The 26,752-nt window shown below is 44.0% G+C and overlaps 1 protein-coding gene across 1 annotated transcript in view; it reads left to right on the top strand.

Moving 5' to 3' along the window:
* ROR2 (receptor tyrosine kinase like orphan receptor 2) overlaps positions 1-26,752 on the top strand; it is a 160,444-nt gene that overhangs the window by 88,419 nt on the left and 45,273 nt on the right. The window lies entirely within an intron of this gene.

Below are 26,752 nucleotides of genomic sequence, written 5' to 3'. Positions count from 1 at the left end.
GAATGGAACAAAGTGTCTTCCACGTCATAAGGCCATGAACTGACTGTTTAGAATAAATTGTTGGTGTTTGAGTTACACGGTTTATTTCTTTTTTTGATCCGTTGCATATGTTAGGCTATATCTTTTAATGTTGTGTAGAATCTTTTGGGAAAGTGTTGTGGGACTATCAACAGAGGTATGGGCACATAAGGGGAAGAAAGAGCACCGTATTTTTCACCCTATAAGACGCACCAGACCATAAGACGCACCTAGTTTTTGGAGGAGGAAAACAAGAAAAAAAATATTTTGAATCCCAGAAGCGAGAACAGCAAGAAGGATCTATGTGCAGTGAAAGCAACAATCCCTCTTGCTGTTCTGGCTTCTGGGATAGCTGCACAGCCTGCATTTGCTCCTTAAGATGCACACACATTTCCCCATACTTTTTAGGAGGGAAAAAGTGTGTCTTATAGAGCGAAAAACACAGTATATGATGGAGAAGCACCACAGACTCTGTGGGGAGGTAAAAGTCATCATTCAAAACCATTCTAAGATTTCCTTTGAACTTTTCACAGGTACCCTCAACTGCTTTTAAATATACCTTTGTAATTCCAATTGCTGTAACTCTGCAAATTTCTACGGAAAAGGGCCTCAAATCCTGGATTTCTGGAATTGAGATTCTGCGGCAGATTTTGCATGTCACCATCCAAAGAGAAACAGCCGTACAGGAACCTGCTGCTTGGATATAGCTGTTGGTAATCAACCAAAGGGAACCCCATAACTAATTACAAGCACATGAGAGTGTTTATATGAGTATGAATACATTCCTAAATTGACTGATTCTGTGATCTGGTGCAGCATATGTCTGCCAGCCTTTTTAAAGGCCTGTAACTTGTCAGATAAACTCGAATTTCTCAGCTAGTGAGAGAGCACAGCTGCTGTGTGGGTCCAGAATAACAAAAATATTTCAACAAAAGAAGACTGAGCTAAAAAAAGGTAACTGCTATTGGAAATTACACACACACACACACACATTGCTGAATGAATAATAAAATAGCATTGCTTTTCATATTGCAACTGTGTAACTCAGTTTGATACAAAAATTTAAATGTGATCTCCATCATTTGTCCTATTAATTTAAAAATGCTTTACATCACACACACTAAAAAAAACAAACCCACACATATTGCACATTGTTAAATCACATCTGTAGTTTAATTTGAAATGCTTCCAAGATACGTTGCTTACAAAATATGTTGTGGTTGAGACACCAACCTGATTACAAAATGAATGTTCATCATGTCAGTTGTGAAAGGTTTTTTTTTTGTTTGTTTAAAATGTAGCAAATGGAAACCTGGGGAAAAAGCTTGCATGCAAAGTGTATTCTGGGAAGGTAGCCTTAAAGCTCCCAAAATAGTTGCCTGAAGTGACCACCTCACTCTGTCCAATGGTAGGACCGGCCCCCAAGTCAGAGCTCATGTGGCTGATTCCCTGAGTAGAGCGACCTGTGGCCCTCCAGATGCAAATGGATTACAATTGACCACAGGCCATGCTGATGGAGTTGTGGTCCAACATCTCAAGGGCACTAGGTCCGCCTGGCCCTGGATTAAACAAGGGATGCTTGCACCCAGGTAAATATTTAGGGCAACCTCCCCCAACCTGGCACCATCCAGATGTTTTAGACTACAACTCCTATTATCCCTGACCAAATGTCCATACCAGCTAGGTAAAGGGATGCAGATGGTACTGTGGTCTAAAGCACTGAGTCTCTTGGGCTTGCCGATCGGAAGGTTGGCGGTTCAAAACTCTGTGATGGGGTGAGCTCCTGTTGCTCTGTCCCAGCTCCTGCCAACCTAGCAGTTCGAAAGTACACCAGCGCAAGTAGATAAATAGGTATCGCTGCAGGGAAGGTAAATGGCGTTTCTATGCGCTCTGGCTTCCATCGTGGTGTCCTGTTGCGCCAGAAGTGGCTTAGTCCTGCTGGCCACATGACCCAGAAAGCTACGTGCAGACAAACGCCGGCTTCCTCACCCTGAAAGCGAGATTAGTGCCGCAACCCCATGGTCGCCTTTGACTGGACTTAACCGTCCAGGGGTCCTTTACTTTTACCTTTTTTTTTTATCTGATGCATGAAGTGGGGACATTAGTGGGCAGGCATGTTTGAATACGCTATTCATTTTGCTTTGCCAATTTATCACCACTAGAGAGTGGGTTATACCATCTCTGATGAGTTTGTTTATCCTTTTGACTGCATCTCCACTAGAAATAGAAAGGCCAGGAAAAAACCTGGAAAAATTGGGGGGGGGGGGGGTAAACCCAGGTCTTTCCCCCCGGTTTTCCCAAAGCCGTTTTTTTCCTGGGAAAATTGAAAAAGAAAATAAACCAACGCAGTTTGATATACGTAGTTTAAATATTCCACACACTCCCCCGCCCCATTTTCCAGGAAAACAATGGCTTTGGAAAAAAACAGAAAAAAACCTGGATTTTTCGTCCAAATTTTCTGAGGTTTTTTTTCAGGCCTTCCCATTTCTAAACCCTTTCTAGCTCATGAAATGCCACAATAAGTGATTTTCCAGATATGAGAAACCCTTTCTAAACCACTTCACCATTTGTGGGCTGCCCCAGATACAAAAGTGGACAGAACAGTGAATGATAATCTTATCTTTTTTATAAAAAAAAATATGACATTGCCCTCAAGCACTATATCAGATGGCAGAAATAATGTTATATTTTTAAGAGAAAATAATTCCAACTTTATACATTTCCCCTATTTTTAGAAGACTTTCCCCCTGATCTTGTGTTGTAGATTGCTGATTATTGTCCAGTCCTTTGTGCACCTAGGACTTCTACCACATAATTTTTCTTCTGTCTGTATGTATGAAAGGCAGCTGGAAAATTTTGTTTTTCAGTCTGCCTGACAATCAAGTCAATATCACATTTTCCAGCAGAGGAACAAAATCCTTGCTGTGTGATTTAACAGTCAGCTCTTGCTTTCAGAACAGTGCGCACTTTGTTTATCTGAGGATTAGTGAAAATCCCATAATTCATCACTAGTCTGTCAGAAGTAAGTTTTAGTTGATTTAGTGCTTCATTCTACATTGGAAATGTATACACTTTTACCTTAAATGTTTAATGTTCTTTCTCAAGCACTACTTTATGGCATCACGTTCTATTTATAATAGCTTCAGTTTACTTTTTGAAATGACAGCTCATATTAATGAATTAAGAAATGCTTTATAGAGCATTGCTAGGGAGATAAAGACGTATGACCTGATAAAATGTCTCCAGGAGACTGTTATAATACAGAGGTTGTATTTTAGGGAGACTGTAAATTTATTTTCACATATACATTAGCCTATCAAATACTGATGATAAAAATTTCTAGTAGGTTATTAAATCCAAAACAGAAGTATACTTTTACCTTATATTCAGGTTCCCCCCCCCAATAGTGGGACTTGCAGCTACTGTATTTGGATTAATATAAATATTCTGATATTGTAGTTAGAAATATTTTTGATTTTTTCCATATCATAGATTGATTTGAGATCTATGAATAGCAAGTGATCTATAAATCAATCAAAATGATAAACAAACAAAATACAAATAATAATGTATGAGAAACAGCAATCCATTAAAGCCATTCTTTCATGCAGAATATCCGAACTCCCCCCCCCCCCCCGCCAAGGTACACTGGAAAATTACCATATTTTTTTGTTCTATAAGACTCACTTTTTCCTTCCTAAAAAGTAAGGGGAAATGTGTGTGTGTCTTATGGCTGCGCAGGCTGCGCAGCTATCACAGAAGCCAGAACAGCAAGAGGGATTGCTGCTTTCACTGCGCAGCGATCCCTCTTGCTGTTCTGGCTTCTGAGATTCAGAATATTTTTTTTCTTGTTTTCCTCCTCCAAAAACTAGGTGCGTCTTGTGGTCTGGTGCGTCTTATAGAGCGAAAAATACAGTGAATGCCACTTAGAATGATGTAAGGACACCAGTGTTTTTACCTAAGAAAACACTGTCACTTATTTTCCCTTTTCGTAAGAAACCCAGTCCCATCACAGATTCCACATTGGCCTCTCATTCTACATCCAGTACTTTATCAGATCTTATCTTTTTGCAAGGCTCTGTTCCCAATCAGCTCTTCTCCCATCATAGCAAATCTTTCCCCCCAATGGCAGCTTCTGTATAAGAGGAGTTAAGATCACACCACTAATGTCTTGGCTTCTGAAAGGAAATCCCATCTCACTAAGGTCATAAACACTCACCTTCGTGCTGGGTCTGTGAGCCCTACCAAGTTTAATTATGAAGTCTCTGACATCTGTGTTAGGTGGGCTAAGAACCAAAAGGCCAGGTTGATAAAATATTGCATTTACCGTATGTTTTTAAAGCACTGAGTGGATTTAGAAGGCCTCATCTGCATCCAGGCAAACATATGTTCTCACAACACATTAGCGCTAGATCTCATTTCTCAGGGTTAGGATTCCACTTCGGGTTCAATGAGTATGATGGAAAAAACCAGAGGGGCAAATCCAAACACAAAAATGTATACTTTGTGTATTAGCTCGAGTCTGTGTCTGCCAACTATCTGCTGCTAATAAATGGTTTCCATGAGAGTCTAACTAGTTTATTTGAAACTTCCATAATCCTAAAATTGTGGCTAGTAAGCTGCAGGAATGCCTGTACAGTGGTACCTCGGGTTACAAACACCTTGGGTTACAAACACTTTGGGTTGCAGACTTCACTAACCTGGAAGTAGTACCTCGGGTTAAGAACTTTACCTCAGGATGAGAACAGAAATTACGCAGCGGCGGCAGTGGGAGGCCCCTTTAGCTAAAGTGGTGCCTCAGTTTAAGAACGGTTTCAGGTTAAGAACGGACCTCCGGACTGAATTAAGTTCATGACCAGAGGTACCACTGTAAACTCTGATTGAGTACCATAGTTTGTGATGTTGCATTGGCACGGCAGTGTGAACCCCCAATAAGTTTGTACAGCAAGTTTTAGGAGTGGGGTGGGACTCATTGATGAATTTTACTCAAAGGAATGTTTTGTGTGTACAGTGGTACCTTGGTTCCCAAACTCAATCGGTTCTGGAAGTCCATTCAACTTCCAAAACGTTCGCAAACCAAGGCGCGGCTTCTGAGTGGCCCCGGAAGCAATGCTGACAGCTAAACAAGATGTTCGGCCTCCAAAAAAAAAGTTCACAAACCGGAACACTTACTTCTGGGTTTGCAACGTTCGGGAGCTGATTTGTTCGGGAGCCAAGCTGTTCAGGAACCAAGGTACCACCGTATATAAAAAAGTTTCAACTTTTTTTAAAAAAGGGACCCAATGTAAAACCATCACAATTTAAGAATAAAAAAGAATAGATAGGAACCAGCTTAATTGTATACATCTCCATTAACATTATTGCTTTCTCGGTTAAAGAAATATCCCAACTAAGTTTTCTACTGCTGCATCTGTTCAAGTTTAATTATATCTATGCAAATTTGCAACCCCGGAAAACAGCAATGTTACTGTTTAAACAACTAGTATAAATAGTGAACCGCTCCATTAACAAGAATATAAATAAATTGAGACAGGTAAGAGTTCTCTAGAGCTCCAAGTTTAGGTTATGCAAAAGCTTCAACAGCTGTAATTTGTAGGTCCTTACAGACTGAGAGGTGTGACTGATGTGAACTGTAGGAATCAACATTTGGTGAATGTATATTTTGTCACTTTGCCAAAAGCCAGGACTTTGCGAATGCTGCTTTCACTGTCTACAGTCTTTGGGTAAGGATACATCTCTTTCTAAAACAATTCCTTGGAAGAGTATTAAGATACACATTATGAGAGCAACTCAATGTAATGCTAAATCTATCTATCCTTAAGTGCAAGAATTTCTGCTTACTTGCTTCAACAACATTTGCTGTCCTTTTGTTGTTCAGGGGGTTCTGCCTAACCCCATGAGCCAATTTTTTGGGGGGGCACAGAGGTTTGGGACAAGAGGGGGTGGGGGCCCTGTTGTACTAACAAAAATCCTTGTGTGGGCATCTGCTAGTGGAACTGGTCATTTAAATCCAGCTCCTTGTTTACAGAAATAGAATATATGATATTGTTAGTTTTTTGACTACTTTCTGGACTTTTAGTACACATAACTGAATGCCTTCTAACTTGTGCAAAGTACATTTGTACCTCGGGTTATATACGCTTCAGGTTACATACGCTTCAGGTTACAGACTCTGCTAACCCAGAAATAGTGCTTCAGGTTAAGCACTTTGCTTCAGGATGAGAAAGAAATTGTGCTCCGGCGGCGCTGCAGCAGCAGGAGGCCCCATTAGCTAAAGTGGTGCTTCAGGTTAAGAACAGTTTCACGTTAAGTACGGACCTCTGGAATGAATTAAGTACTTAACCTGAGGTACTACTGTACTAGAAATGGCATCAAAAAGAATGAGCATAACTTAAAGGTTTTATTTTTAAAAAACAAACCAACACCAAAACCAACTAAGGCAAATAAATATACCGATTATAAAAAGGGCATCTAATGACACCAGTTAAATTTCACTGGCTCAGTGCCATTTTAAGCAACGCAGACACAAAGTTGGGTGTATGGAAAATATCATCCCCGAAAACAACTTGCAACAGTTTCTGAACTGAATTGTAAGTGCAAAAGGTAGCAGGAAGAAAGGGAAAAAATACACACGAAGTGACGTAAAAGTGAACTGGCTTTTTCTGTATTGGATTAGATGGTCTTTCCTTTCGTTTGGCGACTTCCGCTGGTTAAATTGCAAGCTGGCTTGTTATAAATCTTGCTGCAAAGCCGTTACTTCAAATCATGTTCAGCTTCACTTGCTTAAGGAAGTGGAGGGTGCAATTGACTTTGTTTTGTGACATTTTAGAGCCATCTTCTGGTTAGCTTTATATATTAAAAAATACAGTGGTGTGTAGCATTTTTGGATGCTTGTCACATGAACGGGGAAAATAGCAGTTGTCTTTGATCTGTTGATGAGCTTTTTTAAGAAATCACTACCATCCGTGTGTGTGTGGGGGGGGAGATAATGTTTCAGGGGTGCCTGCTGTTCTTTCTCTCTTGAGTATTTAACACAGAACAGTGAGTGGTCCAGAGACGTCAGGTGGTTATTTATCAGGTGGTTATTTATCACCCCACCCCACCCCACTTTCAGCGCATACAACACACCTTACATTGCCAAGTGTTAAATTGTGTAAAACCTATATGGAAATTGTAAGTCTCCACATCTGCCCAGATGCTGAGGTCCAGCTCTGAGGGCCTTCTGGCAGTTCCCTCATTGCGAGAAGCAAAGCTACAGGGAACCAGGCAGAGGGCCTTCTCGGTGGTGGCGCCCGCCCTGTGGAACCACCCTCCCATCAGATGTCAAAGAGAAAAACAACTACCTGACATTCAGAAGACATCTTAAGGCAGCTCTGTTCAGGGAAGTTTTTAATGTGTGACATTTTAGTGTATTTTTGGTCTCTGTGGAAGCTGCCCAGAGTGGCTGGGGAAACCCAGCCAGATGGGCAGGGTACAAATAAATTATTATTATTATTATTATTATTATTATTATTATTATTATTATTATTTTGTAAGCGCCAGATATAACCTTCAAATGAGATTTTCAATAGCTGGTTGCCACGCAAACCTTATTTGTTGGGTAGAACATGTTGTCAGAAACTGACATTTTAATTAGCTTTTTGTCATTGGTGATTTACAGCAGCCTCTGAATTCTTAACACAGTTTAGACCAGGCATGTCCAAAGTCCATTTTGGGGGCCTAATCTGGCCCGCCGGATGGTTTAATATGGGCCTTGTGGCAGTTTATTTCCTGGGGTAAAAGCCTAAAAAAAGTTCAACAACTTTGGTCAGCCCTTTGGTCAGCCCTAACAGCCCTTCACTTCATCAAATCTGCCCCTCTTTGAAAAAAGTTTGGACACCACTGGTTTAGACTGTGTGCGTTCTCTCTCTCTGTGTGTGTGTGTGTGTGTGTGTGTGTGTGTGTGTGTGTTGTGTGATAGACTTTTGGGGCTATTGTATGGATCAGTTAGTGCATTTAGAAGATTTACCCAAGGATTTCTCATCAACCCGAGACCATGTTGTTCATTGTACAGTGGTACCTCGCAAGACGAACGCCTCGCAAGACGGAAAACCCGCTAGACGAAAGGGTTTTCCGTCGCGGAGGCGCTTCGCAAAACGAATTTCCCTATGGGCTTGCTTCGCAAGACGACAGCCCATAGGGAAATCTCCGGGACAGCGGGGAAGCGCAGCGCGTCTTCCCCGCTGTCCTCGGACCTCCTCCGAAGGCTGGCGGCGGGGCGGGGACAGCTCCTCCTGCCGCCGCCGGGCTTCGGAACGATGCCCCGATGCCGGTCGGCAGGCGGGAACGCCTCCCACCGCCGCCCGCCATCGGGACCATGCCCCGATGCCGGGGGCGGGCGGGAACGCCTCCCCCCGCCGCCCGCCATCGGGACCATGCCCCGATGCCGGGCGGCGGGGACGGGGCGGGGCATGGTCACCGCCACCGGCGTTTAAAAGCACTCTGGGGAAAGCAGCGAAGTGCGCTGCTTTCCCCGAGCATCGGGAAGTCCGGCGGGGGTCCTTGGGATTCCCTCCCAGCCCCCGCCTTTAAAAGCACTCTGGGGAAAGCAGCGAAGCGCGCTGCTTTCCCCGAGCATCGGGAAGTCCGGCGGGGGTCCTTGGGATTCCCTCCCAGCCCCCGCCTTTAAAAGCACTCTGGGGAAAGCAGCAAAGCGCGGCGCGCTTTGTTGCTTTCCCCGGAGTGCTTTTAAACGCGGGCGGCTGGGAGGGAATCCCTTGGACCCTCGCCGGACTTCAAAAGAGCTGCGGGAAGTCTGGGGGGGGTCCAAGGGATTCCCTCCCAGCCCCCGCCTTTAAAAGCACTCCGGGGAAAGCAGCAAAGCGCGGCGCGCTTTGTTGCTTTCCCCGGAGTGCTTTTAAACGCGGGCGGCTGGGAGGGAATCCCTTGGACCCTCGCCGGACTTCAAAAGAGCTGCGGGAAGTCCGGGGGGGGGTCCAAGGGATTCCCTCACTGCCGCCCACCTTTAGAAGCGCTTCGCTGCTTTCCCCAGAGTCCTTTTAAACGCAGGCGGCAGTGAGGGAATCCCTTGGACCCCCGCCGGACTTCCCGCAGCTCTTTTGAAGTCCTGTGGGGGGGAGAAGGGCTTTTCTTCCTACCGCCAGCCTTCAGAACAGCCTTCTGAAGGCTGGCGGTGGGAAGAAAAGCCCTTGTCCCCCCCACCCAGCCTTCAGAAGAGGTCGGGGGACAGACTGTCCCCAGACCTGGTCTGAAGGCGGTTTCCCTAGGAACGCATTAATTGATTTTCAATGCATTCCTATGGGAAACCGTGCTTCGCAAGACGAAAAACTCGCAAGAAGAAAAAACTCTTGGAACGAATTAATTTCGTCTTGCGAGGCACCACTGTAAATCAAAGCACCCTTCATCTCACCTCCTATATTGCATTGATATCTCAACATTTTAGCTGTGGTGCTGAATGGGGAAATCGTGGTCAGTTTGGATATGTGAAATGTTGAATGCACCGTTAAATATTCAGTAACATAAATTAAGCTTGAAGGGTGTTAACATAAACGACAGCCAATGTGGTACCCTTCAAATCAGACCCAGCCAGGGTGTTCAATGGTTAGGGATAATGAGTGTTATAATCTAACAATATTTGGACGGCACCACATTGGTTATCCCTATCTTAGAGATATTATTCCTTCATTCGTTTGATCTCTCTTATTTTCTCGTCTGACATTCCTAGTCACACACTAATTACCATACTAATCATTTTTCAAATTACAGTGGTACCTCGGGTTACAGATGCTTCAGGTTACAGACTCTGTTAACCCAGAAATAGTACCTCGGGTTAAGAACTTTGCTTCAGGATAAGAACAGAAATCGTGCGGCGGTTGCGGCACAGCAGTGGCGGGAGGCCCCATTAGCTAAAGTGGTACCTCAGGTTAAGAACAGTTTCAGGTTAAGAACGGACCTCCAGAGCGAATTAAGTTCTTAACCCGAGGTACCACTGTATAGTAGATATATTTTTGTTAAAAGTGCATAGTGGCTACATGGCTGTAAAAAGGAATTTGCACAGGCAACAGCACGAATAGTTTAATGCCATACAATGTTCCCATGCTTCCAACATTCACCTTTCATAATCAGGGTTGCTCATCAATTTTGATGTCTGGTTCTTCACAAGAACAACTATTCTCTAGCCAGAAGCTTACGTTTGAGGTTCCACCACAGTTCCTTTTAATTATTTTTAACACTTTGCAGGTTACAACAAAAGAGAGAACTGTGGTTGTGGTTTTTAAAGCTATTTTAATCTCCGAACCCCTTTCAGTATCATAGATTATGATACCTCTTGAGTATTTGAAGAATTGCCGCTTAAATAAGGTTTGCAAGAACTACAAGTCAGGTGGCTGTTACAAGAAGTTGTGTTGTATGCTGTGTGTTCCTATGCGCCTGGAGAACCAATAAATTTTGCCAACAGGTGTGTAATGGTTGTGGATAATCACTCTTAACTCTGGCCAGCTGGGCACTTTTCCAGAACTTAATAAGAAAAATTCCAGACTTGAGAACACACTCCATGCACTTTCGGAATTTTTGGCTGCAACTTGAAAACTTAAAATGTTCTGTGGACAAGCCTTTGCAAGAGATTTTAGTTTCTTCTGGAACACTGTTGTCATTTTCAGTAAACACACAGCTCCCTTCAGTCATTATTTGCTGCTTGAATACATTTGTGGAGTGACATATTATTTAAAGAGTGCTTTTTAAACTGGTCTCAATTTAGAAAGAATACAAAATGTTCAGGATGCTACAGTTGCAAAATAAAATATTGGACTGATTTGATTTAGAAGAGTACAGCAGCAGCTTTTAACATGCTGGCTGAATTTGATTATTAATCAAAGTTGTTCCAATGAATGTAATGAGAACATAAAAGTCGAGAGTCAGTCAAAATATCTTTACTATTTAAAAAAGAGGACACACACTTCAAGTTTTGACAGCTACTGGAATTTTATAGATAATCTCAGAGCTGCAGCTACAGCAATCTTCCCAGCCTTTAACTCTTGCTGGAAAGAGAGAGATGGGAAGGAAACCTGCTTAAATTCCTTAAATTTCCCTCCCCAATCTTGGAGCTGGAAGAGGGGGCAGGACCCATTATAGATGTTGCCAAGATGATCTCCCAACATATCTTCAGCTTCCATTCCGCAGAAATATTTTTTTTCCTGCTCATTACTCTTGCTATGGCAAGTGTGGCGAGTGTGATTTTTTTTGAATGTCGCCTCTCCCAAATCCAGATACAGTGGTACCTCAGGTTACAGACGCTTCAGGTTACAGACTCTGCTAACCCAGAAATAGTACCTCGGGTTAAGAACTTTGCTTCAGGATGAGAACAGAAATCGTGCTCCAGTGGCAGCGGGAGGCCCCATTAGCTAAAATGGTACCTCAGGTTAAGAACAGTTTCAGGTTAAGAACGGACCTCCAGAACGAATTAAGTTCTTAACCCGAGGTACCACTGTATTATGTGTAAATGAGAGATTTGAGTACCAGACATATTGCTACTTCTGGTGAAGAGTGAGATGGCATTTCTCCAGTATGCATACAGAAATCAGCCAGAGTGGCGGTTGAACTTTACTTCAACGCCGACAAGGTTCTCTCTCCTAAAATGGATGTTTTTGGCTGTTCAGAGTTCCAGCTAGCCGTTGCTTCACAGCAGGGCAATCCACCCTTTCCTGCTTCAGTTATTATTTCAAACACTCTACATCAGTAGTAAATAATAATAATAATAATAATAATAATAATAATAATAATAATAATAATAATAAATTACTCATACCCTGCCCATCTGGTTGGGTTTCCCTAGCCACTCTGGGTGGCTTCCAACAGAATATTAAAAAGACAATAAAACATCAAACATTAAAAACTTCCCTAAACAGGGCTGCCTTCAGATGTCTTCTAAAAGTCTGATAGTTGTTTATGTCCTTGACATCTGATGGGAGGATGTTCCACAGTACTGGTGCCACCACCGAGAAGGCCCTCTGCCTGGATCCCTGTAACTTCACTTCTCACAGTGAGGGAACCGCCAGAAGGCCCTCGGAGCTGGACCTCAGTGTCTGGGCAGAACGATGGGGGTGAAGATGCTCCTTCTCCAATTGGTGGTCCATGGACCCCTGGGATCTGCATCACCATAATTACTAATTGGGAACCGCTGCTCTACATGCTAAAGCTACTGAATCTGCTTGGTCCTCACTGCGCTGTGTTTCATAGAATCAAAGTGTTAAGTTGTGGGCGAACATGTCAGACGACACAGTGATTCTTTAAACAGCTCTTCTTTATTCAGATGCCAGAACAGAACTGGGATGAGGAGCTCAGTCATCCTGCTTATATAGAGCTCCAGAACAATGCAACTGTTGCCATTTTCTAAAACTATCCAATTACTGAACGTCACTTTTCGATCCTTCATTTGCATACAAAACTATCCAATCACTGAACATCACTTCGCATAGCCCAGGGTGAGAACTTCAGTACATAACACAAAGAATTACATTTGGGCCGCATTCCATTTGTGTTTTGCAATGCGAATTGGTTTTGTTCCAAGCAGAAGAAAAAGCCAGGTCTACTGGGATATCAGACTCCTTGCATGACCCTAAGCAGCTCTTTGGATCTCAGTTGTAGTGTTTACTATATCAAAGAAGTCAGGTGACAGTGCCAGAGAGTTGCCCTGAAAAGAAACTCAGAGGTAGCAGAGAGGCAAAGTCTTTGAGTTTCGGGGGGGGGGGGGGGGCGGAGAGAAGAGAAACAAATTCCAAATATTTGTGGAGCAGCTCTTGGAAAGACACCATACCAAGTTCTTCAGTGGCTACATAATCCTTTGCCCTCCTCTTATCTATGTGTGTGTGTGTGTGTAGCAGGCTTTCAAACCAAACGCTTTCTTTGATGTCCTTGAGTTAGTACATAGGAAATTTTAAGGACTTAGTAGAAAATTTGGTGGTGGGAGTAACCCCGGTGAGCTGGAAGGCTTTGGATTTTCAAAATACCAGTAAATAAAGGGAAGCGCAGCATGCCTCAATTGTTACACTTCGTATTTTAGACATGGGTTTCTTTCCAAAGGGAGATACCAAATTTTGCAAGGTTGGTGACCAAACAAGAAATGGGGATGTAGAAAGCTGCCTTATAGTGAGACAGAACATTGTTCTGTCATGCACAGTCTTGCTTAAGCTGACTGAAAGTGGCCTCCTGGGATTTCAGACAGGAGAAAGAACAGAGAGGGAGGGAAAGGATAAGGTGGCACACACAGAGCAGTTCCTGTGGACCAGTGTCCTTTCATATGAAGAAGGTTCCTTATGTATGGTTTATTCATTGAGACCAGACTTGGAGATCTCCCTCTACGTCCTATGTCACTATCCATAGAATGTGACACTATGAAAGCAGGTAGTGGGAGAAAAGCAATGACAAACCTAGACAGCATCTTAAAAAGCAGAGACATCACCTTGCCAACAAAGGTCCATATAGTTAAAGCTATGGTTTTCCCAGTAGTGATGTATGGAAGTGAGAGATGGACCGTAAAGAAGGCTGATTGCCGAAGAATTGATGCTTTTGAATTATGGTGCTGGAGGAAACTTGAGAGTCCCATGGACTGCAAGAAGATCAAACGTATCCATTCTGAAGGAAATCAGCCCTGAGTGCTCACTGGAAGGTCAGGTCCTGAAGCTGAGGCTCCAATACTTTGGCCACCTCATGAGAAGAGAAGACTCCCTGGAAAAGACCCTGATGTTGGGCACAAGGAGAAGGGAACGACAGAGGACGAGATGGTTGGACAGTGTTCTCGAAGCTACAAACGTGAGTCTGACCAAACTGCGGGAGGCAGTGGAAGACAGGAGTGCCTGGCGTGCTCTGGTCCATGTGGTCACAAAGCGTTGGACACGACTAAACGACTAAGCAACAACAAGTGGTTGGAGAAGCTTGGACATTAGCATTGATCTTTCTATATAGGCCAGGAATGTCAAACTATCAAGAGTCAGTGATCTACTCCCGGGCTAAAAAAAGGGGCAGTGATCTACCCATGCTAGTGGTTGGGGGGAAGCCAAAGTTGTTGACCTTTTGGGGGGGCTAAGTTGCTGAGCTTTTTTTGCGGGTGGGGGGCATGGTGATCTACCAGTAGATCACGATCTACCTGTTGGACATCCCTGCCTCTAGAAATTCCAGATTGGACTATTGCAATATGTTCTTGGGGGGGGGGCTGCCTTTGGAAGATGAATAATAATAATAATAATAATAATAATAATAATAATAATAATAATAATAATAATAATAAATTAATTATACCCTGCTCATCTGGGCAGCTCCCAACAGAATATTAACAACACAATAAAACATCAAACATTAAAAACTTCCCTAAACAGGGCTGCCTTCAGATGTCTTCGTCAGGTAGTTGATTTCCTTGACATCTGATGGGAGGGTGTTCCACAGGGCGGGCGCCACCACCGAGAAGGCCCTCTGCCTGGTCCCCGTAACCTCACTTCTCGCAGTGAGGGAACCGCCAGAAGTTGTTTTAGAAGTTGGATGCTATTTTTTCATTTTGTACATGTTACTGCATTCTTAAAATAACAATTAAAAAGTGTTTTCAGATTAAGGTTCTTTCAAAAGCAAAGCACTGCTTAATGGTTTTCATGGAACAGTAGGGTTCTTTTTAACAGATGAAATAAAATAAATAATCTCGTTATAGGCTTATCCTTAAAGGCTTCACTATGAGACAGCAAATACTACTTATACATTATATTTATACTTGCTCTTTTTCACACAAAAGGGAATCTTGAAAAATCATTTGTTCGCCAGATTTATGGAGTGTTAGCCAATAAACTATGATTATTTTCAGCCTTTTGGAGAGACTGGGTTTTTTGTTTTTTGTTGCGTTGTTCTCACAGCCAGAAGCAGTAAAGTAATAAATCATGCAATAATGTCATGGATAATTATCATGTTTCTTGGTGTGCTTTGAGCTGCAGGTGTGTTCAGCCGTACTATTTGGTGCATTTAAGCCACTTTATTTACAACCCAGGCAATGAAATGTTTTTGGAATGTTTCCTCATTTTCAGGAAGGATTTTTATTTGGTATAATACTTAACCAACATTTACCATCTGTTGTGAAGGCAAATATTCATTTCATTGTGCAGTTTAATGCTGATCTTCATTCATTAACTTCATATTTTAACTATGTTATTTCTAAGCTAAAGATCAGCAACAGATGTGGTTTCTACAAGTAGATGTCTGTAATGGTTATCTAGACGGTATATTTAATACTTCAAAAGTAAATAAGGGCTTGGAGCAGACTGATATCCCCTGCAATCAACTTCCCTTAATCAACTCCCTTAAAATTACTGAGATTCTGTAAGAAATTGTATATTTTCCCTTCTAAACGAGACATCCTAGTTAAAACAGCTGGATGGCTACAATGACATTCTGGACCCCCTTTTGCCCCACCCTACAACTAAGAGTAACATGAGAGTAACATGTGGGCATTTTCCACCAGTCCAGAAACTAGCTATATGCCCATATGCTTTCCTGTCACCCTCCATATTTCCCAAGTATTTTGTGATCAGGAGTTATATAAATTTGCGTGTCTTTTATGTCTGAGTCTTATGAGATGTAGACTTATGGGATGTAGTGAGTCTTATGGGATGAGCTGAGTCTTATGGGATGTAGTGTTCCTACTAGACTAGTTTCACTTTCATTCTGTTTGACTTTCATGATGAGTTTAATATCTTTTAAAGCCTGTTTACATAAAGTCATTGTTTGCTCTTTCATCCGAACCATCTGTGATTTGCGCTTGCCTGCAAACCAGGATCAAAACGTAGTTTCCCTGTTCAGGCAAAATGGCAAACCATGGTTTCCTGAAAACTAGGACCAGAATTTACTTGTACGAGAGGACAAGGGAGCACTGGATGCCCTAGTCTCCTTGAGCCATTTTCTTATGTCTCAACACCCTCTTGCTTTATTAGTCTAGGAAGGCTGTTCAAATTTTCCTTGTTGAATGTCAGCCAAGTCTCAACAGCAGCAGGCGTAGTCATTGCCTTGAGCCTCAGATCAACTCCCCAAGAGCCTTTGCTCTCTCATTTAGAGTTTCTTTGCCAAAAGGAACTGCACTGATAAAGTGTAGCATTCCAGAGGTAAGATTTTTTTTAAAAAAAGAAAGCAAAATTCTGCCTTCTGCAGAAACAATATGTACTCCCCTGTCCCAAAGCTAATCAGAATTTTATTGCCCAATGTGTTATTTTTTAATATAAAATTACTTTTATTGATATTATGCACATGCCTTTGTATTGGTTTTAATCTCAACGAACATGGCATTTGGTAATGACTTTCCTTACATTCTGTTTTTAAGGGCCGCTTATGAAGAATGAAGTTATACAATGCTTTAATAGTAAATTTGTGTTGTGGCTGCAACACTGGCCCTACATACCTGGGAGTAGTACTTCTGAATCAGGGGTGCCAACTTCAATAAAATATTTGGGGGGGGAGTTAGCCCTGCCCTAGCATAATTGATCACATGATGCCGCGCGCACACATTATTTGACTGAAAATATCCATCAACTTGGGGATGTCCATCAAATATTTTGGGGGGGCAAAGGGACCTCACCCCCTAGGAGTTGGCTCCTATGTTCTGAATCTGTAGGACTGCACTGTGATACAATGGCCTTTTGTCAGTGTGTGCGTGTCGCCTGCCACTTTGTAGAAGACCGAATTGCTAGAGAAGTTGTCATCCTTTTTAGGTTCAAAATCCCTTCGTTAGGTCACATTGCCAGCTGGGTCCAGGTGATGTCATTTGGCTTCAGTCTTCCATGTGGCAAGATTGCCGTTACTCTGAATTCGGCATGAGACGAAAATAATTTGACACTGAAATCATTAGTTTTACTTGTTTAAGGAAGTAAAATGCCTCTACATGTGTGTGTTTATCATGTAGTTTAAACAGGAAGTCTTCCGGCTTGTCCATTTGTCCCTGTTATTTTTATTTCAGGCAGGAACTGTAAGTTGTGGAGACAGTGCAGATCCTATCCTTGCATCACCATGAAAGGGATGCGCAAACTGTAGCTGTAACTGCCTCTTTGTAGACATTTCAACACCCTTTGCCATTTTTTTAAAATATCTGTTGCCAGGAGCTGCAGATGTTGGGGGATAAATTCCCATGAAAGGGTATGATTCAGCAACCCAAAGCAGCTTGCCTTTCGCAGCCAAAGTAATTAGATTGGCAGCTGAATTAAAAACCTACAGTGGCTCCTTTGTCTGAGGAGTTAGAGACGTTGATAACTGACGGTGGGCCAACGAGAGTGCAGCCAAGGAAATAATAGAGAGCTTGACGATATTAATTTGGAAGATACTTTTACAGTGGTACCTCGCAAGACGAACGCCTCGCAAGACGGAAAACCCGCTAGACGAAAGGGTTTTCCGTTTTGGAGGCGCTTCGCAAAACGAATTTCCCTATGGGCTTGCTTCGCAAGACGACAGCCCATAGGGAAAGCTCCGGGACAGCGGGGAAGCGCAGCGCGTCTTCCCCGCTGTCCTTGGACCTCCTCCGAAGCCTGGCGGCGGGGCGGGGACACCTCCCGCCGCCGCCGGGCTTCGGAACGATGCCCCGATGCCGGGCGGGGGGGGAACGCCTCCGCCGCCGCCCGCCATCGGGACGATGCCCTGATCCCGGGCAGCGGGGGGCGGGAATGCCTCCCCCCGCCGCCCACCATCGGGACGATGCCCCGATCTTGGGCGGCGGGGGAGGGGACGCCTCCGCCGCCGCCCGCCATCGGGACGATGCCCCGATCCCGGGCGGTGGGGGGGGGAACGCCTCCGCCGCCGCCCGCCATCGGGACGATGCCCCGATGCCGGGCGGCGGGGCGGGAACGCCTCCCCCCGCCGCCCGCCATCGGGACGATGCCCCGATCCCGGGCGGCGGGGGGAACGCCTCCGCCGCCGCCCGCCATCGGGACGATGCCCCGATGCCGGGCGGCGGGGCGGGAAGCCTGGGCGCGCTGATCTCAGCGCGCGCAGGCTTCGGCATGCTGGCACCTGTCCGCAAGCAGCGGCAGCGCTGCCGCTGCTTGCGGAGAGGTCCACGAAGCCTGGGCCGGACAGCTTTTGAAGGCAGGTGGGGGGAGCAAAGACTTTCGCCCCCCGCCAGCCTTCAGAAGAGGTCCAGGACCTCTTCTGAAGGCCAGTGGGGGGCAAAAGTCTTTGCTCCCCCCTGCCTGCCTTCCCGGGAGAGCGGAGAAACGCAGCGCGTTTCTCCGCTGTCCCGGATGGCTTTTCAAGGCAGGCGTGGGGGAGCAAAGACTTTCGCCCCCCGCCAGCCTTCAGAAGAGGTCCAGGACCTCTTCTGAAGACTGGCGGGGGCGAAAGTCTTTGTCCCCCCTGCCTGCCTTCCCAGGGGCTTTTAAATCGCCCCGGACAGCGGAGAAGTCCTCCGCTGTCCCGGGCGATTTTAAAATGCCGCTCGTCAGCATTTTAAGATCGCCCCGGACAGCGGAGACGTCCTCCGCTGTCCCGGGGTTTTTTAAAATGCTGGGGGTGGGAAGAAAAGCCCTTGTCCCCCCCCCCAGCCTTCAGAAGAGGTCGGGGGACAGACTGTCCCCGGACCTGGTCTGAAGGCGGTTTCCCTAGGAACGCATTAATTGATTTTCAATGCATTCCTATGGGAAACCGTGCATCGCAAGACGAAAAACTCGCAAGACGAAGAGACTTGCGGAACGAATTAATTTCGTCTTGCGAGGCACCACTGTATTTATTGTCATGCATTGTTCACCAACACATGTGGGCCCTCCAGAAAATTGTTTCATAGACCTGTGACTACAAGCAACAAGCTGACGCAGTACCTCTTCCATTTGTCCACATGACCAGTAGATTTGAGGATTATCACTGCATGTACCCACCTCTCATCTGCACCCACATCTTTGCTTATTTAAACTCAAGTGGGATTTATTTTCATCTCTGTTTCAATTATCCTGCACATATAATTTCCTAGAATAATATGTTAATACCCTATGTCTACGATACCTCCTAAATCAACCTTCCGTCATCCTTCAGATTAATATAATCAAATATTTTTGCTTTCTAAATCTCATAAGATTATGTTGTGTTGGCAATTATACAATTACACCTCAGAGATTGATCCTCTCCCAGACAGGGATTCACAATTTTTCTATAGCCTTTGTTATGTATTCAGTGATCTGTGTTTGCATGAACTTGAGTCTGGACTAAGGATTCTGAGCTCCGGTGTTCTGATTCGATACATGATATCCAATCACAGAACATTTCAGGATTTTGGCCTCTGCCATTGGCCCTTAAATTCTGAGTCATGATTCGCAGCTGGGAAGTTTGGACAGCCAATCACGTTGGGAGTGGGAGTGGCCCAGGCCTTCAGAAAAGTATATAAGCAGTTGCTTTGCCCCTGCCGCCCTTTCCAGATCCTTCTCGGTTTGGCCATGTGCTGATGGGATGCTGCAAAAGCAGTGACAATGCAGTAAATAAACCACCACCACTGTCTTCTTCCCAGCCTTTAAGATGGGAAGTGGGTGAAGATTGCCACAAAATCGCAGGGATTGCTGTGACTGCCCCACCCTTCAGCTGCAGGTTTGGGAGAAGATTGTGGCTCATTTTTCTTGGCAGAGAGCACCTGAACTCTCATAGTGGTGAGCAAAAATGAGGGACATGGTTTGTGAAGTTTTGTAACTGTGTTTATGTGGGGCTTGTGTTATTTCACAATTGCTCCAGTTTTCAGGTGTTTGGCGATTTGCCCTTCAGCTGACCAAAAACAATACTACCAGATTAGTAGAACGTGGGTGGAGGTGTGGTCTAAACCACTGTGCCTCTTGGGGTTGCCAAACAGAAGGTTGGTGGTTCGAATCCGTGCAATGGGGTGAGCTCCCGTTCCTCTCTCTTAGCTTCTGCCAACCTAGCAGTTCGAAAGCACACCAGTACAAGTAGATAAATAGATACCGCTGCAGCAGGAAGGTAAATGGTGTTTCCATGCACTCTGGTTTCCATCACAGTGTTCTGTTGTGCCAGAAGCGGTTTAGTCATGCTGGCCACATGACCTGGAAAGCTGTCTGCAGACAAACGCCAGCTCTCTCACCCTCAAAAGCGAGATGAGCACCACACCCCATAGTCGCCTTTGACTTTACTTAACTGTCTAGGGCTCCTTTACCTTTACCTAGTACTACCAGATTCGTCCACAAGTAGACATGCTGAGCATGAAGATGGTTTGGAGCACAATTGATGCAGCACTCAATAAAACAGCAGCAAAAACATAGGTGGGGAAGTCTAGAATAGTCAAGACCTGGAGTGATTCAAAAGTAGTTGGGCTACAAGTGCCATCATTGTTTAGAGTTTTTCTTACAATCAAACACTATATAATTTTTTGTTAACTAGAAATCCCTGACCATTGGCCATGCTGACTGGGGCTGAAGGAAGTTGGAGACCCACAATTTCTGGGAGGTATCAGGATGGGGAAAGCAGGACTACAGCTTTCTCCTTCCAGTTGCAATTCTCACCACTGTCGCATCACCAAACTGCCCTACTGCCATCCACCTTACTTCCCTGTTTTGCATCAGTTTATGTAAATGGGACGCGGGTGGCGCTGTGGGTAAAAGCCTCAGTGCCTAGGGCTTGCCGATCGAAAGGTCGGCGGTTCGAATCCCCGCGGCAGGGTGTGCTCCCGTTGTTCGGTCCCAGCGCCTGCCAACCTAGCAGTTCGAAAGCACCCCCGGGTGCAAGTAGATAAATAGGGACCACTTACTGGCGGGAAGGTAAACGGCTTTTCCGTGTGCGGCTCTGGCTTGCCAGAGCAGCGATGTCACGCTGGCCACGTGACCCGGAAGTGTCTCCGGACAGCGCTGGCCCCCGGCCTCTTGAGTGAGATGGGCGCACAACCCTAGAGTCTGTCAAGACTGGCCCGTACGGGCAGGGGTACCTTTACCTTTACCTTTAGTAAATGGTCCCAAACCACACTACTCTCACTATTCTTACTCAGCTTGCAGACAAAAAATTAGTAGCGATCTACATGGGGCTACCTTTGAAGGTGACCCGGGAACTAAAACTAATCCAGATTGCGGCATCTAGACTGGTGTCTGGGAGTGGCCACTGAGACCATATAACACCAGTCGTGAAAGACCTACATTGGCTTCCAGTACGTTTCTGAGCACAATTCAATTTTTTTTTGTGCTGACCTTTAAAGCCTTAAAGGGCCATGGTCCAGTATACCTGAAGCAGTTAAACCCAGCCAGATGGGCAGGGAATAAATAAATCACCACCACCACCATCATCGGATCCCTAGCTGGTAAGAGCTACTGTTACCAGTTGGCATCATTGCCCAAAGTGATTGTATGTGACCTTAAAAGTCCTTAGAAGCTCAGGGCATATCTTGGAGAGCATTTCTCCATGAATGAGTCCACTCACCTTTCCAAATCAGTGGCCAAGATGATTTGAACCAGCATGGCCTTTACAGCTGTGTTCCTGAGACTCTGACCTGAGTTCCCTTTGAAGGTTCAACAATCCTCCTCTTGTCTTGACCTTTACAAAGAGATTGTAAAACTCACCCTTTTCTGGAAGTTGCTTTTTCAATTATTTGAATGAATACTATGCTGCTGGATTTGTTTCTCATACTTGTTTCTTGTTTGTAGAATATACTATTGGCTTTTCTTTTTTAAAAATGGCTTTAATTATTTTAAGTCGCCCCAAGCTTTCTTTGGAAAAGTAGGACACAAGTGGACAAAATAAATAGAAATAGGGAGAGGGAGAGAAAGAGAGGATATGACACAAGGATTTTTTGAGTGGGATAGATCAGCCATGGATGTATTTGGATTTCGGTCATTGCTTTGACTCCAACCTTATACAGTGGTACCTCGCAAGACGAATGCCCCGCAAGACGAAAAACTCGCAAGACGAATTTCCCTATAGGCTTGCTTCGCAAGACGAAAACGTCTTGCAAGTTTGTTTTCAATGCATTCCTATGAGAAACCGTGCTTCGCAAGACGAAAAATTCGCAAGACTAAGAAACTCGCAGAACGAATTAATTTAGTCTTGCGAGGCACCACTGTATGCCTAGGAGTTCAGTATTAGAATGATATTGAGACTGCTGTGCCCCCTCCCTGCTCCCCAGCGCCTGCTGCAGGATCCATTGAAGTTTTTCATCCACATAACGTGGCAACTATCGTCCCTTTGTTTTGCCTAACTCAACTTGGGTAATGAAATGGAACTGCCGTGTCAAATTTGGCCATCAGCTCACTTTAACTGCCTAGCACCCTTCCCCAAAGGTCAGCAGTTCATTTCACATACCTGTCTATGTGTGGATTTTTACGACCGGCGTATAAATCAACCAATGAAGGAGAGCGATGATATCCCACAGTACTATCTTGTAGATAAAAGTCTGAGAAAGAAATTATCAGCAAGTTGCATTTGGGGTCCTTTGTGGGTTTATTGCATCGATTGTTTAGCTCTGAAGGATCCTTTATTGTGCCAGATTTTCGAAGAAGGTTATTGACATCCTGGTTACTGAGTTCCACAGTAGCTCTGGTCATTTGTGCTGCTGAATACTACGTGTGGGGTTTTTTGTGCTGGCACACAGACTGTTTTGTAATCATTTGGTGATGGAATATCATGGCTAGGCTTCCGATATCAGTAAAAGGGGCTTTGTATAGCTTACATGCCAAAAAACTTAAGAAGGAAATAACGAAGAATGTTGTGAAGAATGAATCTATTTGAATTGGATATATGCCTATGAGAATGAACTGGTGGTAGCAGTCGTGTTTCTATTTGGCTACACTATAGGAATGACTTCAGCAAGGAGAAACTGGGATCAAAATGCTCTGCTAATAATAACACTTCCCATACTTTATTAGATTTTCAGGACATTGTAGTTCTTTCCATTCTGTTTGTATATGAGCCTCAGTTTGGAAGTTCCTCTTTAAGAGACATGAGCACATGGTCATATATTGACATTAGAACCTGAGGTATGCAGGAATCTCTTGCCCATGCTCACCCCACTTCTCATCCCTTTATGGACCATAGTTTCCTGTTTTGTTCAGAGAAATAAACCATGGTTACCATGTTCAGAACAAGCCAGGATACTAAATGAACTGCAAAGCGTGATTTAAGATCCTGATTTGTTCTGGACCTGGCAACCATAGTTTACTGGTAACAGGCAACTATGGTTAATTGGAGACTTCAGGGTTAATTACTGTGCATCACAAAGGGGTAATATAAAGGGTGAATGCAGGGGCAAAAGGTTTGATCTGAACTGAAGCCAAGAATCTGGATCTGATTACCTTTGCTAATTGTATTACTCTCCCCCCCCCCTTCCCATAGACTAATGCTCTTTTCCGTGATATGGACCAATATTAAATTATTCCGTTGCTGTTTTTCTTCCACAACACAAGTATGATTTCATGGCCAAATAACTTTTGACCAATAGGGTTCTGACATTGCCTGTATACACAGGTGGTGCTGTGGTCTAAACCACTAAGCTTCTTGGGCTTGCTGACCAGAAGGTTGGCGGTTCGAATCCCTGCAACGGGGTGAGCTCCCGTTGCTCTGTTCCAGCTCCTGCCAACCTAGCAGTTCAAAAGCACACCCAAAAGTGCAAGTAGATAAATAGGTACCCTTGCGACTGGAAGGTAAACGGTGTTTCCATGTACTCTGGTTTCCATTATGGTGTTCTTTTGTGCCAGAAGCGGTTAGGTCATGCTGGCCCCATGACCCGGAAAGCTGTCTGTGGACAAATGCCAGCTCCCTCAGCCTGAAAGCGAGGTGAGTGCTGCACCCCATAGTCGATTTTGACTGGACTTAACCGTCCAGGGTTCCTTTACCTTTAGCTTTTACCTGCCAAATTAGAAAAGTTCATGACTGCATTGTGGGATAAGCAATGACTTTTTCTGGCATGGGAGTTGAGTCAGATCTTGGTAAGTATTTGGACTGTATTAATTCCTTCATGGCTATTTCTGAGTTGTTGACTGGACCCTGGGTATATGGAACTTTTTAACCAGGCTCAAATGAGGAAGTGTATTTTGTTTGTGGGTTCAAAAGCAAAAGTGTGGGGATGAACTCGAGCAACCTTGACCTTTGTAGAGTAGGCTAGTTTCTTTGCACTCATGCACCCTGCTCTGTCCTCCTTCCAGACAAGCAAGAGGCATCATTCAAGGACCCATTCCAGTCAGGAAAAAACACTCAGAATGTGAAGCTTGGTCAATGAGGTGTGTGGCATGGGGAACATTCCAAGGGCTGCATCGAGGGGTGTGGAAGGCACATTTAGCCCCTGAATCTAAGGTTTCCCATCTTTGTTGAAGAGATAGGATGTGCCAGGGATGTGCCAGTGTTACTTTCATCTGCTAAAAGAGGATCACAGATTAAGATGCGGGAATTGGAAAGGAAAATAAAAACCTATGAGAGGAGTACTGGTAACAGTAGAAAGGAATGGATTCACGGGTAGTTATTGAAACATCTACAAATACTTTAAATGTTACACCGCTGCTATGAAAGGAAAGGAGTATCTGTTGGGCCAGATGGTTCAGTGGTGGTTTTTCACAAAAATGTACAGGCAAAGTCTCGTGGTCTTTATGACACACAGTCCAAAGTCTGGCATTGCATTGACTTCCAATTTGAAAACATCTGGTCTAAAATTTAAAAGAGGATAGATTTTTTTGAAGGTGACTTTTCTAGGTCAGCGTCTTTTTCCCCTAAAAGTAAATTTTAAAGGGAAAAGTTTGTAATGACATGTCTGCCTGTGATGTGTAATTTACATAATGTAAAGAGGATCTTATAAATTTAATGCAGCTTATTCATAAAGATTTTTGTTGGTTTTTTAAAACTTTCTGTGGCTTGTAATTATCCACTGATAAGGCACATATGGGGGTAGATGTTTTTGCCAGAAATAAACAGACTGAGCTGAAGAAGGAATATCACAAAGCTATTATTAAAGTTCCTCTTTTTTAAAAAAAATAATAATGAGCAAATGCTTTTGTCTCTTTCCATCTTGATTTGAGGGATTGAGAAATCAGGAAGGAATGCAGGAGGGTGGGAGCTGGGAAATGAGATAGCCTCCCCGTGTCTGGTCATCAATTTACTCCTCCTGTTTCCCTGTCTCCAGGATTCCTCTAAATAGCTAAAGAATTGGGGGGAAAGGGGGAAGGAATTTGAATTTTCTCTAAGCAAAAAATATACAGTGGTGCCTCGCAAGACGAAATTAATTCGTTCCGCGAGTTTTGTCGTCTTGCGATTTTTTTCGTCTTGCGAAGCACGGTGTCGGGAAAGTTTTGGAAAAGCTTCAAAAATCACCAAAGTCTTTAAAAAACCTCAAAAAAAGGCTACCACACCGTGTTCTATGAGTTGCTCCTCGAAGTCAAGTCGCAACTGTATTAACGGTGTTAAGAAAAAGGAAACAAAGACGTTTCCGTCTTGCGAAGCAAGCCCATAGGGAAAATCGTCTTGCGAAGCAGCTCAAAAAACAAAAAACCCTTTCGTCTTGCGAGTTTTCCGTCTGTATCTGTGTGTGTGTGTGTGTGTGTGTGTGTGTGTGTGTGTGTTTATATGAACAAATTGAGGATTATATTTAGGAATTATAGTTTGGGTGTGTAGACACTGTCAATTCCTGATACAGTGGTACCTCGGGTTACATACGCTTCAGGTTACATACGCTTCAGGTTACAGACTCCGCTAACCCAGAAATAGTGCTTCAGGTTAAGAATTTTGCTTCAGGATGAGAACAGAAATCGTGCTCTGGCGGCGTGACGGCAGCGGGAGGCCCCATTAGCTAAAGTCGTGCTTCAGGTTAAGAACAGTTTCAGGTTAAGAACGGACCTCTGGAACGAATTAAGTACTTAACCTGAGGTACCACTGTAATTTTCTAAATGTCGCTTTTCTGTAGCCAGTAAATTCTGTACAAATGAAGGAACCATTGGCCAGTGTGTTTCAAGAGCAACCCGTCAATTTTGTTGCATGTTCCGCTCAGATAGTGGATAGGAATAACACTGAGATCTCCCGCACCAGTGTTCCTTTTCTTCATTCCCCCTTTATAGATAGGACTTAAATAAGAAGGCTCTAAAACTAATTAAAGAAGCATTCTTTCCATATCCAGATTGCAGTCCCATGACATAACCGTTTCTCGGAGCTTAGTCTGTACAGTTCCTAGTGTATTATTTCCAAAGAATGTCTTGCGGTATTGATGACAACACAGGCAGGTAGACAACAATCCACAGTTAGATTATACGAGGATTACAGAAGCAGAGAGTTACAAAAGTTCTCTGTTTTGTATTTTGTTCTTTGCCCTTCAACTTGGTGCAAGACTTATGGAAGATCAGGGGGGAAAGGCATAAGGAACTACCACAGTCTCTTCAAGTAAAGACCTGTATGTGCATCAAACAATTTCTGCAAACATGTTTTGGGTAGTTCAAAAATACTGGTCACTCCAAGGCCCCTTCCAAAGCACAATCAAATACTGTGTCCTTTTTTTCTGACTCTAGGAACATATAGTTCCCCCTTTCCTTTGGAAGTGAGAAGGAAGGAAACCTCACATATATTGGAATAGCAGGGGCATTTTACCAGACACATACTGGTAATAGCATTTCTGTTCTATTTACCTGTTCTTGGAAATAAATCTTAACGCTCCGGCGTGAAATGAGGTGACTGTCATCAATAAAAGCTAAGATCTGATCTCCCGGGAAGGCGATGGATATAAATTTGGATATGCATTTTTGTAGTTTACCAAATTTGCAAGTCAAAATGACATCCTAGT

The sequence above is a fragment of the Podarcis muralis genome, chromosome 11, assembly GCF_964188315.1.
Source record: "Podarcis muralis chromosome 11, rPodMur119.hap1.1, whole genome shotgun sequence".
In the NCBI taxonomy this organism is placed as follows: Eukaryota; Metazoa; Chordata; class Lepidosauria; order Squamata; family Lacertidae; genus Podarcis; species Podarcis muralis.
The sequence above is the reverse complement of the archived record's forward strand: the minus strand, read 5'-3'. Positions and strand labels throughout refer to the sequence as shown.